The 22,365-nt window shown below is 42.9% G+C and overlaps 1 pseudogene; it reads left to right on the top strand.

The window, feature by feature from the left end:
• The first annotated feature begins 1,522 nt into the window (after positions 1 to 1,522).
• LOC117507827 overlaps positions 1,523 to 22,365 on the top strand; it is a 69,457-nt pseudogene continuing 48,614 nt past the window's right edge.

The following is a 22,365-nucleotide window of genomic DNA, read 5'->3' as shown; positions in this document are numbered from 1 at the left end:
CAAACATTTGCCTTCTGCTTTGAGTTGTTTTTACAATCCAATTTACAACCACCATCAGAAGGGGCGCTGCAGAGAAGAGATCAGTCTCCTGTTTCAGGTCACGCTCAGCTCAGTCTGTGTTTACGTCTCTGAGTGGACACTAATTCTTCTTTACAGGTTTATGTGGTTACAGTATATTTATTATGTGCAGTCTGAGTGAGACGGACAGGCAGAAACCAAAGACGAGGAAAGTTAAAGTGCTGTGATTTTTATCACTGCGCCAAACATGTGCGTTAGATTATATTTGATAATGACGCATGACTGACAATGAAAAAGTTAGAGGGCGCACAGTGACCTGAGTGTTTCCTCCCCTTGTGGAGGATACACTGTCCATGTGTAGGTGACACCTGCTGCTGCTGTGGCTCAGAGAGCGCCACCTACAGTGAGAACGTGAACGAGCAGAAAATGTGCCGTGGAAGTGGCAGAACTGCAGTGTTACATACAAAGAAACCAGGAGCAGGGAGGCAGAGTGGCCACAGACACCTGCATCACTGGCTGTTCCCCCTCCATGGCCACACACACCACACACACACACACACACACACACAACACACACACACACACACACCCGAGCCTCCCTGTCGTCACTCCCTCCACCACAGATATCTGTCTGGAATCAGAGAAGCAGTGACACAGCAGCTCCTTCAGAAGGGTCATCACTGCCATCGTCCACGCACAGCTCACAGCCTGGACACACACCCAGGTAGTCCCCTGATCAAAATGAGGAAGGTGAGCCAGAGAGGTCATGACCTCTCAGGAGCTCAACACAGCGAGGAGGAGAAGAAGGATGAAGAGGAGATGAAAGAGCAGGAGCAGTGCCACCACAGAAAGGCTGAGAAGAAGCTTCTGGATGTCCTTGTCCCACAGGACCTGCACTTTCATCAGATCCTGCAATAAACCAGGCTTTCAGCGTTCCGCCTCAGCCACCCGCCTGCTGAAGAGTGAGGCGTAATGAGTGTGTGTGTGTGAGTGTGTGTGTGTGTGTGTGTGTCCATTCAAGCAGATGAGAGCAGCTGGTTCCTTTGCTCCATCGCGCATCTCATTTGTAAAACTTGTGTGTTGCGGGTGGGACAGGTGAAGGACAAAATAAGCTTCTTGAAGGTTCCATTAGTGGAGAACTGTTTTCAGAAGTAGATGGTCACGTGTCTGATTTGTTTTGCTTTGAGTGACGCAAGGACTATGTGGAAACCAACAACGTAGGAAATATTCCTCTCTGACTGTCTGGTGTCCTTCAGTCGAGCTGGAATGTGACATCTTTTTCAGATCACACTGATCTGACTGACCCAGATCTGCCTGACCGACAGCTTGGACCTGACTCACTTCTGTCAGGTGATGAATCTGGCAAAGTTCAGGACCAACATCTTCTCCCAAACCTGATCTTACTTTAATAAACTGAGCACAAAGCTTGTCTCGCCTCTACATCCCAACTTTCCAGGCAGAAGATGTCCAGGCAGGAATGGATTAAAGACCATTCATGGTGGTCATGGTGGTGATGCATCTAGTTTTGGAGCTCTGTTTCACTAGCAGACTGATCCAGTCAGTCCACAGCATTTCCCAGAGAGCTCATGGATCATCACAGCTCAGGTTCTGCTGCCGTACCTGGGCTGGGCATGGTGGTGGTGGTGGCAGTGATTGTGATGCTACAGTGCAAGTATTCAGAAAAGTGTGTATGTGCAAACAGGGTGTGAGTGTGATGGAGTGTTTGTTTTCCTAATCTCTACGTAGCTTTGACAAATGAGTCTTTTGCCAGAGTTTCTTCCATACAGTGCATCTGGAAAGTATTCACAGCACTTCATTTTATCCACATTTTGTTATGTTACAGCCTTATTCCAGAATGGATAAAATTATTTTTCGTATACCTAGCATATTAGCATATTATGTTACTATGCTTTTTACTTTTTTACTGTTTTACTGTGCTTTTTAAAATCTTTTAATTCATTTTACATTGTTTCTTGAATTGTTTTGTGTGAAGCATGGGGGGGTATCCCAGCAGTCATAGGGCGTAAGGCAGTGTACACCCTAGACAGGACTCCAGTCTATCACAGGGCCACATATGGACACACAAACCCACTCACATCTACCACCAATTTAAAGTTTCCAATTCACCTAGTGTGCATGTCTTTGGAAGTGGGAGAAGCCCGAGCAAATAGAACACAAACAAGGGGAGAACATCCAAACTCCACACAGAAAGGCCCCAAGTGGGAAGTGATCCCACAACCTTCTTGCTGTGAGGCAACAATTCCAACCATGAAGCCACCCTGCTGCCAAATTATTATGAAATTAACTTTAAGAACTGCAGTTGTTTCTGATAAAAGTACGTGGGCTGTCCGTAAAGTATCAGTCCTTTTTATTTTTTTTAAACTATATGGATTTCATTCATATGTTTTTACGTCAGGCAAGTTTGAACCCTCGTGCGCATGCGTGAGGTTTTCCATGCCTGTCGGTGACGTCATTTGCCTGTGAGCACGCCTTGGGAAGGAGTGGTCCCGCCCCCTCATCGGAATTTTATTGTCTGGAAATGGCGGAATGAAAAGGAGTTTTTTTCCATCAGAATTTTTTCAGAAGCTGTTAGAGACTGGCACCTGGAGGCCACAGGTGGCCACAGGTGGGAATTGATCCCATGACCTTCTTGCTGTGAGGCAACAGTGCAAACCACTAAGCCACTGTGCTGCCCCTATTGAAAGTGCATTTCTGACTAATTATTAACTGTAAATCTGCATTTTTGTAGGTCATATTGTAGAATAATGCATGTTGTGATTATCTAGAGTTGGCTCATATGATGGAGAGGAGAAAGGCAGACATACTGAGCCTGATTTAAGGCCCCCTGGCACTTCCACAACTTTGATGCACGCACTTGCACGCCCTGTGTCATGCAGGAGAGTAAACTTGTGCTTAATGGGTGTAGATTCAATGTGAGAGGGGTGCCAGTGCTTGCAATTGCGCAAAGAGAATATTGAAATGTTCAAAAAATCTTTCATGCATAAATGTCATGCAACGTTGCACAATCTACTTGCCAACACTTCATGCAGCTCGTCAAGTTGAGTAAACAAGAAGTGAACAGTGTAAGTGGTTGCGTCAGCGCACCACATCACAACGCAGCTCCTCTGAATGATTTTAACAAGATGTTAAATCTATCACAAACATACTTTTACAGCTGCAAACAAGAAGGAAAGAACATGCAACTGTTTTACCAAGCCATCACAATGTAAACATGACAAATACTTACCTTTTAAGATGGCTCCAAATGCTTTCTCCACGTCGTTCTGCGCACGTGAGTATAGCTGCAGCTGGAGGTCCTCTGTGATTCAAGAAGAGATTAGAGTCGTTTTCAACAGCCAACTCACAGAGAAAATGATTAATCCGCTACAAAATAATTATTTTATATATGCAGCATCCAGCGCACAATGCGTGGCAGCCAGTGGAACAAAGCACGACATCCAGCTGGGAACACATCTGGTGGGATCATCACGACCAGAGCCGGCCCAAGGCATACACCAACTATGCGGTCGCTTAGGGCCTCCACGCCACCAGGGGGCCCCGAGAGCACCGAGACGTTGTGATAAAAAAGTAAATATATACATGAAATTAAATAATATTGAATAATTTAAACAAATTGTATTACACCAGAAAAAAATAATTCATTTTGCAAAATACCAATACTAGGTTAATTGATGCCTCTTGTTGGCTGCTGCCACCGTTGGGCAAATTTAGATGCATCGCTTGGGTCAGGTGGTGGATGACTGTTCGTGAGGAATGAAGTGAGTGCAAGTCACGTCTCAGAAAAGAAATTATCCCTCTGGAGCGGAGAAAAGAAAAAAGAAGAAGTTGGAAGACGAGAAAAAAAACAAGACAAAGGTGGGTTTGCATGTCCAATATTACAATTTTTGTTATTATTTGCGAAATGCTCCGTTCGTTTAGTGTAAAGTGCTTTAGGTGTCTTAAAGTCAGAGGCGATTGCTCTAAGACTGCAAGGGAAGCTCAGCTTCCCTTAAAATGTCAAAAAATAAGTGATCAAATATATACTGTTGTGTGTACATGTCACTGACTAAATATGCGCTACAACGCGCTCAACTTTTGTTCAGAATCAGCTTCTTATCACTGTAACGAGCGGGCTTTCCTCTCACTCACACTCGCAGCTTCACAGTGCTGGGAGAGGGGGGATCATTCACAACGTTTGGCGAGGAGTTGTCGAATGGAGTAAGACATAATCATGGATAGGAAACGATCAAAGCCATCAGTGCCCATTCGAAAGAAAAAAGAAAGAAGACGGAGAAACGAGCAAAGGAAAAAGATATGTATTGATTTATGTATTCCGCAGCTTCACAGTGTTTTTAAACAGTGTGGACGCTCAGCGTCCACAGACTTCAATAGCGACACAAAGCAGCAGCGAAACGAGACGAGTCATTGGATAAATACTGGGCTTTGTCCCGCCCATCGGATGCTCAGCGTGTCTGGGGGTCTATGGGGCAGTGGGCTGGCCCGGACACTCAGCTTCTGCATGATGATTGGATGATCTGTCTTAGGCTGATCCCTTTTGATTGACAGCGAAATGAGCGAATCAGCGATCTTTTGGTGTAAACATCCGTGGGAACCATTTTTTAATTTTCATTCTAGGTAGCAAGCTGCACATAATGGCAGGACAATTTGAATGTTGTGGGCCGGATTTTGGCAAAGCCATTTGATAGTCTCCTTACGAAGAAAAACTTAGAGTTAAACAGCAGACAGATCAACTCCTCAGATTAATTTGGTTGCCAAAAGGTGGGGAAAAGTAGCTCAGCTCTCAATGGTTTGCAGGCCAAAGTTAAAGCAATAACCCCCAGTGCAATGTTTGTGCATTGCTATGCACCCACATTGCTGTTTAGTTGTGGATTTCTATGTTCATTTTGGAGATTAAGTATTGTATTATTATTTAAGTATTAATTTTGATCTACAACTTTATTTTTTCTGTAAGATAATGTGAATGTCATTTGATTCTATTTTGTATTTGGATATTGAACATTTTGCACACCATTGCACATCTGAAAGAAATTAAACTATTTAACGTGTTTACTATAAATGCAGTCCTCCTGCCTGCTGATGTTACTTTCAAATAGTTAAATTAATGAGCCATACTTATACATCACTCTGTATGTAGAAGTTAATTAAAACATGAGTTATTATCCTCTTAAGGTTAAAAACAAGAATGACACCTGTATGATGTAAGATAATTACAAATAATGCTAATGATTGTGGGTAGTACACACATAACAGTGTAGCCTATGGAATAATGAGGACTCTGGTGCTGAGGTGATGGTAGGGGGCCCCCAAATGAAATTCTGCTTAAGGCCCCATAAAGGCTTGGGCCGGCCCTGATCACGACAATGTGCGTGCAAGTGCGTGCATCCAAGTCGTGCAAGTGTCAGTGGCCTTTACTTAGATCCCAGATAATGAGTACTAAATTATGTGGGCAATCCAATCTTTTGCATGTTGGAGTGGAGACAGTTTTGCTGGCGATTTACGAGTAAATGCACAACTGATAGAGGGTGGTAATGTGATGTAGACAGCACTATGTAAATGAGGATTTTCATTGTGTAAAGGATCTTACCGCATGGGCTCAGGAACACTTCAGAAAACCATTGACAGTTAACACAGTTCATCGTTACATCTACAAGTGCAAGTTAAAACTATACCATGCAAAGCGAAAGCCATACATCAACAACATCCAGAAACGCCGCCACCTTTTCTGGGCCCGAGCTCATTTGAAATGGACAGATGCAAAGTGGAAAAGTGTGCTGTCTGATGAGTCCACATTACAAATGTTTTTAGAAATCATGGACGTCATGTTCTCCAGAGAAAAGAGGAAAGAGACCATGCAGATTGTTACTAGCGCAAAGTTCAAAAGCCAGCATCTGTGATGGTATGGGGATGTGTTAGTGCCCACGACATGGGCAACTTACACATCTGTGATGGCACCATCAATGCTGAAAGGTACATCCAGGTTTTGGCGCAACACATGCTGTCATCCAAGCAACGTCTTTTTCAGGGATGTCCCTGCTTATTTCAGCAAGACAATGCCAAGCCACATTCTGCACGTGTTATAACAGCGTGGCTTCATAGTAAAAGAGTGCGGGTACTAGAATGACCTGCCTGCAGTCCAGATCTGTTGCCCATTGAAACTGTGTGGCGCATTATGAAGCGCAAAATATGACAATGGAGACCCTGGACTGTTGAACAACTGAAGTCATACATCAAGCAAGAGGAAAGAATTCCACCTACAAACCTTCAATAATTAGTGTCCTCAGTTCCCAAACACTTATTGAGTGTTGTTAGAAGGAAAGGTGATGTAACAAAGTGGTAAACATACCACTGTCCCAGCTTTTTTGAAACGTGTTGCAGGCATCCATTTCAAAATGAGCAAATATTTGCACAAAACAATAAAGTTTATCAGTTTGAATATTAAATATCTTGTCTTTGTGGTGTATTCAATTGAATATAGGTTGAAGAAGATTTGCAAATCATTGTATTCTGTTTTTATTTACATTTTACACAACGTCCCAACTTCATTGAAATTGGGGTTATACTACATCCTCTGGCAAGCTGTTCCATGTATCTTCCACTCTTACTGTGAATGAGAATTTCCTCAAGTCCAGACATGATCTTTGAAATTTTACAGTGGATATTGTGGCCATTTTTGATAGGAAACAAGAGCAATCAGAGATTTCTGATGTCCACTAATCCAGATCCGGATCACCTTGAAAATTCAGTGGAGTCTTCCATGCCCTAAAATCTATGTGAGGTGCAAATCTGGTGAGAATCTGTGAAGTAGTTTTGAAGTAATCCTTCAAAGCCCATATAAAGGGAAATCTTGATCTAGAATCTGGATCCAGTTGTGGATCACCTCCAAAATTCATTTGAGTCTTCCATGGCCTCATATCTATCTGTGGTGCAAATTTGGTGAGAATCTGTGAAGCAGTTTTGACATAATCCTTCAAAGCCTATATAAAGTGAAATCTTGATCCAGAATTCCAATCTGGAGCACCTCCAAAATTTAGTGGAGTCTTCCATGTCCTAATATGTATCTGTGGTGAAAAGTTGGTCAAAATCCGTGCAGTAGTTTAGATGTAATCCTGCTATCAGTTGGACAGACAAATAAATAAACGCCGATGATTTTATTACATCCTTGGCAAATGTAATTATGGGAAATGAAAATTTAAATACTTTAGTCATCCTTGGCATAGAATCCCAAACAAACCCCAAATCATCTCTATCTGATTATGAAAATTGTTTTGTTAAATTCACTTTATCATAGATTGTGATGTATGTTTCATGTGCCATGTTTTCTATTACAACCAGGTTTCTCAACAACCGCTTGTGCCTTTTGTGATGAATACTGTAAACTTGCTGCTCACCACTGGCAGTGTTCTTGCCTCCCTTATGACTGCCATGATGAGACACTAGGTCTAATGTCCACGTCCATTTCACATGATGGATGCGTGCCACATACGTGTTGCATGACAACATTTCCTTTGCGCTCCCTAAATGGGATCCATTGGACATGCATGTCCAACTTAACTATAGAAATCTTGTGGCGTTAACGCAGTTGAAAGTTGAAATAACTTAGCTGAAATAACTTTAAAAAAATCTATGCAAATTGTTCTATCAGATTTTCTGGTTAAGACAGTGGTTCATTTTATAGTGTATGAACTGGCATCCAAAGTGGCAACCCACCAGCATTTGGAGCAGTCTGATCATGTAGGCACGTCTCAATTGTGCCCCCAATAAGCTGACTCCCCCCCCCACATCCTATTCAGTGCACAAAGGAAATATTGTAATGTGCAAAGTCCACACTCTAAAAAGTGAACTGCTGTCTCAATGAGAAAAAAGTGATGTACAATTGCATAGATTTTTTTTTTTTTTTTTAGCTTCGTTGACCAGTTGAAATAACTAAGTTGAAATAACTTGAACAAAATCTATTCAAATTGTTACATCAATTTTTTCACTGAGAACAGCGGTTCCTTTTTTTGTGTGTGGAATGCAATCATAAATACACAGTATGTCACAGTGAGTCACACGTTCCCGTGACAAGTTGATGTGCACTGCGGCTGCGTCGACCGGGTCTAACAGCCATGTTAACATGATAATTCAGATGAATCCTCTGACGCATGAGGTGGACTGTCAATGGATGTATGATTACATGCTCATTCTGGACGTCATAGACTCCCGCTCCTGTCAGTCCGGCTGGGTTGACAGCTGATCACAGCATTGTGTGCAAATGTGCCTGATTCATCCACGCATCACATCTGCTCGCTTCACGGCTGGTGTGTAGACCCACCTGGCCAGCACGACCGACGGCCGCTCTACACAGCTGAGAGAGAGAGGGAGAGAGAGAGAGAGAGAGAGAGTCTTTAAACTAAATGTAAACATCCAAATAGCTGTGCTATTCCTGACCAGTGCATCAAAAGACATACAGGCCAGGAAATCTAAACATTCAACCACAAATCACATTATTAATGGCCTAAATTACATTTTCCCCCCTAGATGGGAGGAGACACAGAATGAATGCAGCTCTATTATATGCACATACATTCTCAGCGTTTCATGGGACCGGGTGGGAGTGTAACACACACGTTGTGGTGCGGACCGTGACAGTCCGATATTCAGCAGGAGCGGCCGGGATCCACACAGGGCTGTGGTGCTGCAGCACTCAGTCTGCCACGCTCCCGGCAAACAGTTGATTTCCAGAGAGGGGGAGAGAGTACAAGACAGAGAGAGAGAGAGAGAGACAGTGGGGGGTGGTGGGCAACTGGGGGGGATCCAACCCAGGAACTGTCTATACACAGTGCTCAGCCTGCCACATTTGATGCCAAAAGGCTCTTACTCACTGAGCCCTATATGAGTTCTAGAGTCCGCAGTCACACTGAGACGCATGCTGGAAAGGAGGTGTGGTCACCATTTTCTAACTGGGCAACTCAGTGGCTAGCGCGCATCAACATTCATAGATTTTGTTAAGAACAGCTGGAAAATGCCGGAAAGCTGCCACAACCGGAGGAAGAAGGGAGACCTTTCCTTCCATAAGTAAGTAGTTGTGGTTATTCTTTTTCCTTTTTGTGAGACGTTTGAGCGATAAACTGGTGTGTCTTGCAGAGCGTCGTGTCTGTGCTTTGCATGAATATGATGCTGTATACCATGTATATACGATATTGCCTGGCAGATGGACTGTTTCAAGTTTAGCGCACATAAACAATATCAGATGTATATGTGTTGTTTTTAATTCTGATGTGTGCCATTATTACATTCAACTAGTAATAATTGTGGATTGATTGCTGTATTTTTGTCTGAGGTAATTGCGTGTGAAGATAATTTCATTGCACTTGTTGTAATGACAATAAAGAAATCGTCGTCATCATCAGTGACTGGAATCACATGTGACTCATGAATGATCATCTGCAAAAGAATTGATAATTGGATTTTTCCTGTAACTTTTGAAGGGCCTGTACCCAATTTTAGGATTTAGAAAACACCTGGAATGGAATTTTACTCAAAGATGAATTAATTCAGTATGACACAAAAATGGATTTACCATGTGGAATTATATAATGTGGCTTGTGTGGCCAGTCTGGATTGTTTGTATCGCGATATTGTACCTTGTTATGTCTGCAGAATTCGGAAGCTGGAACATATCAGATCTGTGTAAAATCTTAACACTAAAGCCACGTTGACACTTGCATGAATTTGATCCCTGCACTGCTGCGCAATTTTTCGTGACAATGCAACCCGTTTTTGTCCCGCTTGATGCCACGATATATAAAATAAAAGAATCATTTCATAGCTCATGTACTCCTGCACGATGGCAACCAAAGTGTGTGTAGACAACAGTTTAGATTTGCTCTCAGAACTTGGCTGATGAAAATCTGTCACGAAAATTCAACTCATTTCATGACGGGAGCACAAAACAAATGTGAGACTGGGCTGATATATATATATATATATATATATATATATATATATATATATATATATATACCTAATACAAACTCATACAACAAGTACAAAAGGAACAAAGCAAGATCATTTGAGATTAATCAATGAATGGAATTTTGTCATCACAACATAATCAATAATAATGCACACTTCAAAAGAAATAATAACAAATCAATAAACTTAACTGTCTTAAATGTCTTTTAAAGCTGACTAGAATACCGCATAAGTTAATATGTTCATGACAGAGAGGCCAAGGCTGCCTACAAGGAAAAGATAGAGGAGCACTTTGCTGTAAATGACCCCAGAAGAATGTGGCAGAGAATAAATCATATAACCAACTACAGAAGCAGCAACCCAGGAAATGCTAGGTTTGATGCCTCGCTGGCAGAGGAGCTGAACCGCTTCTTTGCCCGCTTCGAAGCAGACAGACCAGCAGCAACTCCACACCCACCACCCTCCAGCACTAGCATGCTAACACTTCAGGAACACGAAGTGAGACGTGTGCTTTAGGTGGTGAACCCCAGGAAGGCAGCCGGCCCTGATGGTGTACCTGGAAAGGTACTCAAAGCGTGAGCAGACCAACTGGCTGAAGTTTTCACCTGCATCTTCAACCTGTCCCTGTCGCAGGCCACCATTCCACCATGCCTCAAATCCTCCACCATCATTCCAGTCCCAAAGACGTCAGCAGTGGAGAGCATAAGTGGCTACAGGCCTGTTGCACTTACGCCTGTGGTCATGAAGTGCTTTGAAAGACTGGTCTCTCAGCACATCAGAGCCTGTCTGCCTCCCACTCTGGACCCCCACCATTTTGCCTACAGGGCAAACTGCTCCACAGAGGACGCTATCACCACAGCTCTCCACACCGCGCTGAGCCACCTGGAGCACCAGGGAAGCTATGTAGGATGCTCTTCCTGGACTTCAGTTCAGCTTTCAACCACATCATCCCGGAGATCCTGGTCCAGAAACTGACACATCTGGGCATCTCCACCCCATCTGCCAGTGGATCAAGGACTTCCTCACAAACCGCCTACAGACCGTGAAACTTGGCCCTCACCTTTCCTCCACCATCACACTCAGCACCGGTTCCCCTCAAGGCTGTGTACTGAGCCCCCTCCTGTTCACCCTTTACATACACGACTGCTCTCCGACCCATCCCACAAACACCATCATAAAGTTTGCGGATGATACCACCGTGATTGGGCTCATCTTGGGGGGATGAGACCGACTACAGAGAAGAGGTAAATCGACTGACAGCATGGTGTTCAGCTAACAACCTGCCGCTGAACACCACAAAAACAAAGAAATAATCCTGGACTTCAGGAAGAACAGAGCTGACCCAGCCCCGCTCCACATCCAAGGGGACTGTGTGGAAAGGGTCAGCTCCATCAGGTTCCTGGGAGTGCAGCTCTCTGACAACCTCTCCTGGACTGCCAACACCACAGTGGTGGTGAAGAAAGCCCAGCAGCGACTCCACTTCCTGAGGGTGCTCAGGAGAAACAATCTGGAGGAGAAGCTGCTGGTGTTGTTCTACAGAGCCACCATCGAGAGCATCTTGATGTACTAAATCACAGCGTGGTACGGGGTGCACAGCAGCAGACAGGAGAACGCTGCAGAGGGTGATCAAAACGGCCCAGGGGATCACTGGTTGCCCTCTGCCCAGCCTGGAAGACATTGCCACCTCTCGCTACCTCAGCAGAGCTGCCAGCATCTGCAAAGACACATCCCACCCCAGCAACCACCTGTTTGACCTACTACCCTCTGGCCAACGGTATAGGTCAATCAAAACTGGGACAAACAGACTCAGGGACAGCTTTCTCCCCAGAGCGATCACTGCTCTGAACAAAAACAAATCACTCTAATCTGCACCTTTCAAGTTTCTTGTGCAATATCTGAACCATATGCAATTTTCCCGTGCAGTATGATTCCACAGTTGTGTATATAATTCTTGTTTTACATTCTACTTGGTCCACATTTCATTTTATTTTATTTTATTTTACCTTATGTTTATATTAGTTGTTCATATACTCTGAATAATTTACTGTTACATTTCATTATCTTTTATTTGGCTAAAAATTACTTGCACCACGGAAAGCACCTTTTTGGAGTCGCACTCAAATCTCATTGTAATGCAAATTACAATGACAATAAAGGTGATTCTGATTCTTCTGATTCTGACAGATGTTCCAAATCTTTACACCTTTTACAGAAACACTGACATTTTCCAGTAGTTTGAGTCTTTAATTTATCAAATAATAATGTTCCTCTCAAATTGTACTGTAACTGGAGTCCTTCATTTTAAATAGATTTTGGACATGTTGAGGTAGAAGTTTGTTTTTTGCTTTATTCATGGTTTGTATTGTAATATAATCAACTAAGCCCTTGGATTTCAGAATATTTAAACAAATAAATAGGGGGGAGCATATCCTAGTATATCTTGGGGGGGGGGGGTGTATCAAGGGGGGGAAAATATACTGTTACAGTTTCCCCTTTCAGTTGAGGTCTGTTTTCCTTGCCTGCGCCTGTCAGTGAGCTTATCTACCTACATTCCTTCACAGCAGCAGTCAGACACAGGAATCATCATCTCTTCTACACTGTAAAATTATCAGGTTGATTCAACTTAAAACTTAAGTTCATTTGCTGCCTTAGAAAATAAGTAATTCATTTTCAAGAAGAGCCGACTACCATTTGAAAATGCACATTATTAAGTTATGCTGGTGTCATGATTGGAGTTTGTATGTAGTGTCTTTTTTGTTTTTCTTTATTTTGTTGGGCCAGTTTTTAATCACTGTCATGTTTGCTTGGGGTTTGGTGGAGGGATCTTTCTTGTCTGTTGTCTTCTGCTTGGTGTTGGGCATTTCCCTGTGATCCTCTCTCCTGCTGGCCACACCCCTTTCCAGATCCTTTCACACACACCTGTCCTGCAGTTCCTCTTAATCACTCCCTCTATTTTAGTCACACCTTTCACTCTGTCTGGTTGTGAGATTGTTGAGCCTTGAGCTACTTTTGAGCACTTATTCCTCTGAGCATTTTTTTTTTTTTTTTTTTTTTTTTGCTACCTGTGTTTTTGACCTGCCTGCCTGTTTCTGACGTCGTCTCTGCCTAATGTTTCGGATCCTGTTGCTTATCTTGGCCTACCTACCTGTGTACCAAATCCTGGGGAGGTGATGGTCTAGTGGTTAAGCGTTGGGCTTTGGGCCAAAGCATTCTCGGTTCAAATCCCTGCCTGACCGGAAAATCACTAATGGCCCTTGGGCAAGGTCCTCAATCTCCTAGTCGCTCCCGGTGTGTAGTGGGCACCTTGTATGGCAGCAGCCTCACATCGGGGTGAATGTGAGGCATTATTGTAAAGCGCTTTGAGCATCTGATGGAGATGGAAAAGTGCTATATAAATACAGTCCATTTACCATTTATTTTATTTACCTGCCTTTTATTAAACCCTGTTTTACTGACATGTGAATCTGTGTCCAGCCACGCTGTTCCAGTTAGCCTGACAGCTGGCACATGTACCATTCACTGAACTGGCTTACAACCTGGAGTTGAAACACCGATAACTCCTAAGGTTAAGGTGAAATTTAAGTTAGGGTAACCATGCTAACTGGAAGTAAAGTATAAAAACAAGTTATATCATCTAACTGAGCTCATCATGTTTACAGTGTAGCCCCGTTTCCAGTAGAATCTGTCTGTGTTTTCTCTTCTCTAGACCTCTGCTTATCAAAAGGAAAATCCTGAAAATCGCTATTCCACAAACAGCCCAGATTCCACATTTCTCTGCATATTTCTGCATTTTCCACCTTCGTCTACACAAACTTACACTTTCCATCTTTCTAACGTTCTAACTCTTACTTGCTCTTGCATGTTCACTCTCTTCACATATCATGCTTGAAAAATGATACACATAGTTCCAGCCTTTCATTCTGACACTGACCCCGTCAGAGTTGAAGGTCCGTAAACATTCTCATATCTCTTAGTCAGCTTTCTGACTTCCTCTGTTTTCTGCAGCCGCTGTATTTCCATTTTCCACATGAACATCCTCCTCCTTGATGGATTTCTCCTTCTCTGTCTTTATTAGTTTCAACATTGCTGTTCACATTGAACACACACTCGCTGTTACACACACAAAAACAAACAATCCACTTCAATAATTCCCACATCATCTGAAAACATTTACTATCCTTAAATTTCACCAGTGACCACACAGTTTGAAGGGCCGAGTAAATAAATCTGCAGCTTATTTCACTCATAATAGGCGCCAAAGTTTCTGTGCCAGAAGCAAAACAGAAACCAACTCTCCCCACTTGCATGTACTCATTGGACAGATCTTAAGAGAAATAAGAATTTTTCATCTCACCCCCAGAAGTTCCCCTCATGCTAACCTCACTTCAGACTCTTGTATTCATGCGGCCATCTATTAGTTGCGCAGTTCGCGTAGCTCCCCTCACCCAACTTCATCAGGCTTCATCATCTGATCTTTGTCAGACTCATCTGACTTTCAGACATGGGCTCAGAGACCGGCTGCGTCACCACACACCTGGTTTCGCCGACTGAACGGTCCTCCCTAAAAATCGGTCCACTTTTACATCTGAGCATGCGTCATTAGCTGCGGTTCACAGATTAAAACCTTGTTTCTGCTTCAGACTGCACTCCAGTGGAGAAATGTTTATAGCAACATGGACAACATGGACAAATGTCATTATGGGGTATTGTGTGTAGAATTTGAGGGAAAAGGTGAATTACATCGATTTTGAAATCAGCTTGCAAGATAAAATGTGCTGTCATTCTTGTCATATATACGAGGTCTGTTAGAAAAGTATTGGACCTTTTTATTTTTTCAAAAACCATATGGATTTGAATCACGTGTGATTGCATCAGCCAAGCTTGAACCTTCGTGCGCATGCGTGAGTTTTTTCACGACTGTCGGTTGCGTCATTCGCCTGTGAGCAGGCTTTGTGTGAGCACTGGTCCACCCCTCTCGTCGTTTTTTCATTGTCTGTAGGACTGCCGTTTGTTGCATCAAAATTTTTTCAGAAACTCTGCCAGACAACCAGCTGGAAACCATTTCGAAGATTCGGTTGGCTTTCGGTGAAAATTTATGGACTTCAGAGAGATTAAGGAGTGTTACTGCCGCTTTAAGGACGGCCCACAGCATCCTTCATTTTTATAATGAAAGACGTGCGGATGGATTCGCGGCGTCAGGACGCAGCCGCTCATCGTGCGGTGGGACAAAAAAACACCTCCGTGTTGGAAACCATTCGTAAGATTCAGACGGCTTTCGATCGCTTTCAATCGAGTGAGTATCCAAGAAATTGTTTAACAGCTGGGCATGTTCCAACTTGTCCTGTAAGGCTTCCAACACGGAGGTGTTTGTTGTCGAGCGCCAAGAGCGGCTGCATCCCGACGCGCGAATCCGTCCGCACGTCTTTCATTACAAAATCTCCTTTAACAGTGGAATGTGCCGATAAAGTGCTGATCCCGACCTTTTATGAAACTTCTCTGCTAGTTACATGATGTCCTGCATCAACAGAGCCTTAAATTTGGAAGTGATCAGCTCGTTTCAGCCTGTCGATCACGGCTCGGAGCGCGGCAGCCTCCGGCGCTGTGGGGCCACCCTTAAAGCGGCAATAACACACGAAAGCCAACCGAATCTTTGAAATGGTTTCCAGCTGGTTGTCTGGCAGAGTTTCTGAAAAAATTTTAATGCAACAAAACGGCAGTCCTTCAGACATTCTTCTGACAATGAATAAACGAAGGAGGGGTGGACCACTGCTCACACAAAGCCTGCTCACAGGTGAATGACGCAACCGACAGGCATGAAAAAACTCACGCATGCGCACGAAGGTTCAAGTTTGGCTGATGCAATCACACGTGATTCAAACCCATATGGTTTTTGAAAAAATAAAAAGGTCCGATACTTTTCTAACAGACCTCGTATATACTAGCTGGGGTACCCAGCGTTGCCCAGGTTAACCTGTTTAAGATATAATCTACAAAATATTCCAAAGTTTATATTTTGTCATAATTGTAGATATCTTATAACATTTGCAACATTTACACCATTAAAGATGGAATGCCTCAAAGTGTGCAAAAAGAAACCACTACTTTTGCTGATAATGTGGCTGGCCTGAATATGGCAGAACCTGCGATCTTCCACAGTTAGTTAGTCAGATGCTCCAGAGTTGGTAACCCCAATCAGCTGTATATCCACTTCCTGACAGAAGGACAAGGAACATTGTCTACCAAGAGGCTCTCCAGAACTATTGGTCAGTAAAAGCTACATTTAAATATATATTCAACATCTCAAATCCAAAATTAACATTTGCTTAAAAGCCATTTTATTTTGTAGCATTCTTATAAACTAGATTTGCAATGTATCAACAAGTATAAAGGTCATAACATCAATTCTGATTAATGATTATGAGCATACTTGATCTGCAATATAAAGTCTGAAGAACTTCATTGTTGTTTCTTGCATGCAGCAAAATTCAGTTTTCTCTCTTGGTTTGGGGATTCCACCTATTTGGGTTTTATTTCAAACCTTTGCCGATTCAGACTACATATATACTTATAAGATATCTACAATTATGACAAATATAAACTTTGGAATATTTGGTAGATTATATCTTAAACAGGTTAACCTGGGCAATGCCGCGTACCCAGCTAGTTGTTAATATTGTTGTCTTAATATTAATTTTTTTGTTTGAAAATAGTACCAGATTGTAGTCCATGTCGTGGTGGTTCAGAATATGTAACTTTGGGGAGTTCACCTTTTGTAATTTTAGAGCCTATTCCGGACAGACAGAAAGACAAAAGTAGCCATTTATGTATATAGATATATGTTGTGTGCTGCCCTGTTGTTTGTCTGGTCCTGTCTTTCTCTTCCTCTCTGTCTTAAAGGTGGCGTGCCGTGGAGCTGATCACCACACCTGCATATAAACCCAGGTTCAACACTCTTCATCTTCGCTGGAAACTCAGTTGTCACAGTTTGGTAACCAGCCCCTCTCTGTTTGATTCTTTTTTGCATTCCTATGCAAACCCATTTTGCTCAGCGCGTTCCTACACCTCTGTTGGAGCTTCAGGTTTTTTTGAGTGTTCCTACACATACTATTGTGTGTGTGCACTTGGGCATTCTTCTACGCCACCACTTACCTGTTCCTTCTGCTCCCCCACAGTGACTCCACATCCTATCAGCTCCGTGGGCTGCCACCTGGCATCGGACTTCAGCTACCACTCCTCCCTCGGGCTCCAGTTTCCACACCATCATCCATCCTGGTCTGCTGCCATTCTCCATCCTGCTCTGGTTTCCTCAGGCTGTGGCTCCCGGTTTCCACTACAGCCCACTCTGGCTCTCCATGCTCCAGGCCTCCTTACGCATTTCCAAATTTGTTGCACATTTATCTGCTGTTCAATAAATCCTATTCATTTTTGGTTCATTCCAGTCTCCCCATTTTGGGTCCTTCAATCTATTTGGTTTCAGACTGTACCTTTTATTTTTTTATATGTGTGTGTGTGTGTGTGTGGGTGGTTCAATTTTTCAAACACAGATGAAAAACTGTTAATCATGCATTGCTGTTAACGAATGACATATGGTTCGGCCCTGTACCAGGATCTGGATTTCTTTGCTAGTTAATTAAACAGAAAACAGCAATGCAGTTTAAACCTAAAGCCAAATGTGATGATTCTTCTACCTTGTTGCAGGATTTGAAGGGTTCGTACTATGATATTTTGGTCTTTTTCAGCACTGGGATGTGTTCAGAGAGATCACAGAGGTGTTTATCTTGGTACCAGCTCTGGTGGGACTAAAGGGTAATCTGGAGATGACGCTGGCATCCAGACTATCAACAGCAGTGAGTGGAAATCCTGCACTTATTGAAATCTTTTTGTGTTTCCTTTGCAGAGCTTGTTGTATCTGTCAGTGGCTTTCGTTCTACATCTTTGGCGCTACAATTTGCTCACGTACAGATTCTAATGTGCTGTTATATTTATGGCACATTGGTGAATAAAATGTGATGTACCATCCGTAGATTAAAATTTTATAATAAGTAAATGTTTATCATGCCAGTGCCACAAAAACAGTCATACTTGGAATCATGAATTCCAAGAAATAAGGAGTGAATTAATCCAGTAGCTGATGATCACTGGGTGCTGCAGACCCCTTCAACATGCAGTGTATTTTTTTGTCTTTAAATCAAGGTTGTGCCAACTGCTATATGAGGTATTCAAGTGCAGCTCAGATTTTTCACAAGTGCCATTCAAGTCCTCCTTTGTGCGCCATTCGGCCTCAATCATGTAATGTGTGAAAGGGCCTTTAAATTTTGACGAGCCCATCATAGAGTGCACATATGCTGTCGCGCTGCATCTCTTCTCAACAAGGAGGCAAAACAGAATAATTTAACATTATTTTATTTTTGTCTTGGTGGATTATGGGATTTATTTTCATCATGTGCAGAATGCTGATGAGTCGACTGATGGCTGTAGTAAACGTTGATGTGAATGATTGAGGCACTGTGAACTTTTTCAACTATTAAAGCACAGGCCATTGTCTGATCAGTCTCCCCATGCAGTCTGATTGGGCTCCCGACTCCCCCAGTCTGACTTATCAGACGGGGTGATCGATCAGACTGTGGCACAGCTATCCTCAGGCTGAGAAATGTACCTGGAGCAGAGAAACCACCGAGGGACTTGCTTTAAAACGCTACATTTTTTTTTCAGCCACAACAAGGAATTAAAGTATTTTCAGAGGTTATTTTCCAAAATGAGGACGTTTTTTGTAGAAAAGTTTTTGTCAGCCTGTGATGATGAATCCAACTGAAACGAACAGATAAAATTTACTCCGTGTGAATGGTTTTAATATTTGAACGTCTGTTTGCATTTGGACTGCAGCTTTAAGTCAGTCAATGAACAGCATTAAGGGCCCCTTCACACATAACATGAAGTTGGGCAAATGAGTCTGAAACTGGCCGAAAAAGGCCAAATTGGTAAACCTCAAAAAATTCCAGCCACTGTTGGGAGGGACATGCTCGTGTGCACGCGCACAAACACAGTGTGACCACGTGAGAGGTGTGATAATACATCACACTTACACAGCAGTGGAAGCAATTAAATTTTGTACAAATGTATATAAATTGACGAAAATGTGTGAGGACCAAATAATGGGAGAGCACAGAACATTAAAAGAACAATGAATGTACAGTTTAAATGTAAGACAATCATGTTACTGGTAATGTGTAATTGATTCTTGATGACTTGACAGTATGTGTTGGAATTGAGGAAACATATTGATTTTGTTTTGTCTGTTAAAATGTTTAAATCCTGTTATAAAGAGTAGACAGTACAAGAATTATCGACCTCTTGTTTCTTTATGTTCATGAACCATGACCATGGATATAAACAAGGAATTAATGAACTGACGTGAATGAATTGATGTGCTCACACCATGCAGCCACAGAGGGTCCACACGTCCAGATGTCTCACACGGTGTCCTTCGGCGCACCGTGTCATGTAGAGTATAACTCACATGTTGGACGTGACATTTGCCTCGCCAGTTAGCTGTTCACATGATCAGACGGACTTTTTCACATGGGGCAGCCTGTCTGATGGTGTCTGCAGTGCAGCTGTTCCAAAGGTGATGTGTGTGTTTATTTTTCACCATGTCATGAGAGCATGCCGACACATGTGCATCGCGGTGGCATGTTGAGAGGTGATGTTCTTCATGGCACGATATGTGTTCTCCAGCTGTGAGTAGTAATGGGCCAGTGGTCAACTGCGACATGATGACCGCCTGGCCGGTGACACGCCCACCTGGCATACTACACATGCTTCAGCGTGCTCTTAACTTATGCAAAACTTATCCATAAGCTATTAGACATGCCAGCATTTTTTATACGGTCGGCATTCACTAAATCATCAAGGTGTGACAGGGGTGTAAGGAAAAAATAATCCATACATTTCAAAATATCCTTTAGTAAAGTACATTTCTGGCAGCACACATGGCTCACAGCAAGTAGTCAGCGACTGCAACATTACTTTGCATGCCCCCACGGTAACTGCACTCGCACCAAACAGGATTTCTCAAAGTTTTTGACAACTGTTAGTAATTTCCACAGATATGTTGAGCAACTGTTTTTGCACCTGATAAACATGAGAATCTTTGTCTGCAGGCTAACACAGGGCAGATGGATGAACATCAGCAGCAGTGGAGGCTGGTTTGCTGTAACCTTGCTCTTATTCAGGTAATGTCACTTTGAAAAGATGAAAGCTCTGGTTTAGCTTTCTTTTCTTTTTTTTTTTTTTAAGCCATAATCATATTAAAACTATGATTGCTCATCTCTGACATGTGACAGAAATCCTGTTTTCCACAAACTGCTTATTCAAATTAAGGACTGGGGGGGGGGGGGGGTCTGGAGCCTATTCCAGGGGTCACTGGGCAAGAGGCATACCTATGGTCAGTTGTTTCAAAGTTGCATGTCTTTGGACGTGGGAGGCAGCAAAACACTACCACAGGTAGAACATGAAAACACCACACAGAAAGGACCAGGTAGGAAGTGATCCCAGAACCTTCTCACTGTGAGGCAACAGCACCTTGTCACCCGTGTGTCACAAATTGCTGGAAAAAAAAAAATCCATCAGCATCAAATATTTAAAGCTTTACTGCAGACGCACTAATCTCAAAAGGTGTGTTGCTGAATGTTAAAATTAAATAGTGCAGCTACAACCCCAATTCCAATAAAGTTGGGATGTTGTGTAAAATGTAAATAAAAACAGAATACAATGATTTTCAAATCCTCTTCAACCTATATTCAGCTGAATACACCACAAAGACAAGATATTTAATGTTCAAACTGATAGAGTTTGTTGTTTGTTTTTGTGCAAATATTGCTCATTTTGAAATGGATGCCTGCAACACGTTTCAAAAGCTGGGGACAGTGGTATGTTTACCACTGTATGTGACACCGCGCTGCCTGGTTGCTGAACAGAGGTGAAACAGCAGTTCTCCTCACAAGTGTGCCAATAGTGGGGCGACATAGCAAAAATTGTTCATTTTGTGATAAATGCATGGAATTGGCAGGACATATTCTAAATTAACTAATGTTTATTTTCAAATATGGAGCCATCCTGTAGCTGACCTCTAATGAGCTACAGGGGTCCATAAAGTATTACACAGGGGTCAAATTTTAAAAGCTCCAATCATGTTGAAAACTATACCACATTATTCATCTGATCATAACAATTCAAAAAGGTATGGTTTGGACTATCTATGACTGAATGTCATAGATAGTTATGGGGTAAAAACAGAAAAAATGGTGACAAAGGTCAGTTTCAGTTTGTACAGGTTCAACAGCTAGGGCTCCTTCACACATAGTGCGAAGTTTGGTCTAATACGGGAAAAGGCGCCGACGGGCAGGCATGCACAATGCTGGTGTGACGGTTTGTGTACGCAGGAACACAGTGCCACCAGCTGCACGATGTGGTTACACATCGTGCAGCTGCTGTGAAGAAAACAATAAATAAAAAATAACAAAAAATACATGCTGCGCCGGTTCAGTGCATGCGGAACACAGCAGCTTTTCCCAGCAGCTTTTGCCAGCACATTGTGCAGCTAAAAAAAAAAAAAAAATGCATGTCACCCACAGGATTTGAACCCATGCCTTCCAAAAGCTCTGATTGCCAGGTGAAAACTTTACCAGTGAGCTACCATCGCTGTCCTGTGACAGTTGCTGGAAACTGCCTCATATCAGGAAGCACATGGATGTATTTAAAAAAAAAAAATAGAAATGACGCACCATATAAAAACATTGCATTGTATTAAATCCCTCTCATCAAGCGGACAATACAAATATGATCAATCTGTTCCTCTGTAGATGACCCATGGTCACTGACATGCAGTCGGAAATGACATGAATGAGAAGCACTTCGCTCATCTCATTCATGTCCACATCTGCTGGCGCGTGTCCTGCCAGCCCACATGCATGTCTTGTGTAAGGTGCGCCAGAGGACACGGCCTCATGTGGAACAGATCTCACATGGGTGACGTCACAGTCAGATCACCTGCTGCGTGTTATGATCGGACAGTCCGTTTCAACCTGGGGGCAGCCTGTCTATGTGCATGCCGTGCGCACGCTGCAGCCTGTCACCACAGTGATATATGTTTTTATTTATGTCCACTTGATGACAGCAAACAGACACACGCATGTCACAATGGTCAGTTGTTAGTCCATGTCTGTCCAAATACAGTACTGTCCAACTGGGATGTCCAGAATGACAGATCTCCACAGCTGCTTCAGTGGGCGGCCACACCTCCTGCCAGTTTGTAGCGCACACACACCAAAGCCACACTCGTGGGGCACTTAGACAAATTTCACTGCCAGTCAG

Source organism: Thalassophryne amazonica, chromosome 3, assembly GCF_902500255.1.
Source record: "Thalassophryne amazonica chromosome 3, fThaAma1.1, whole genome shotgun sequence".
NCBI lineage: Eukaryota > Metazoa > Chordata > Actinopteri > Batrachoidiformes > Batrachoididae > Thalassophryne > Thalassophryne amazonica.
The sequence above is the reverse complement of the archived record's forward strand: the minus strand, read 5'-3'. Positions and strand labels throughout refer to the sequence as shown.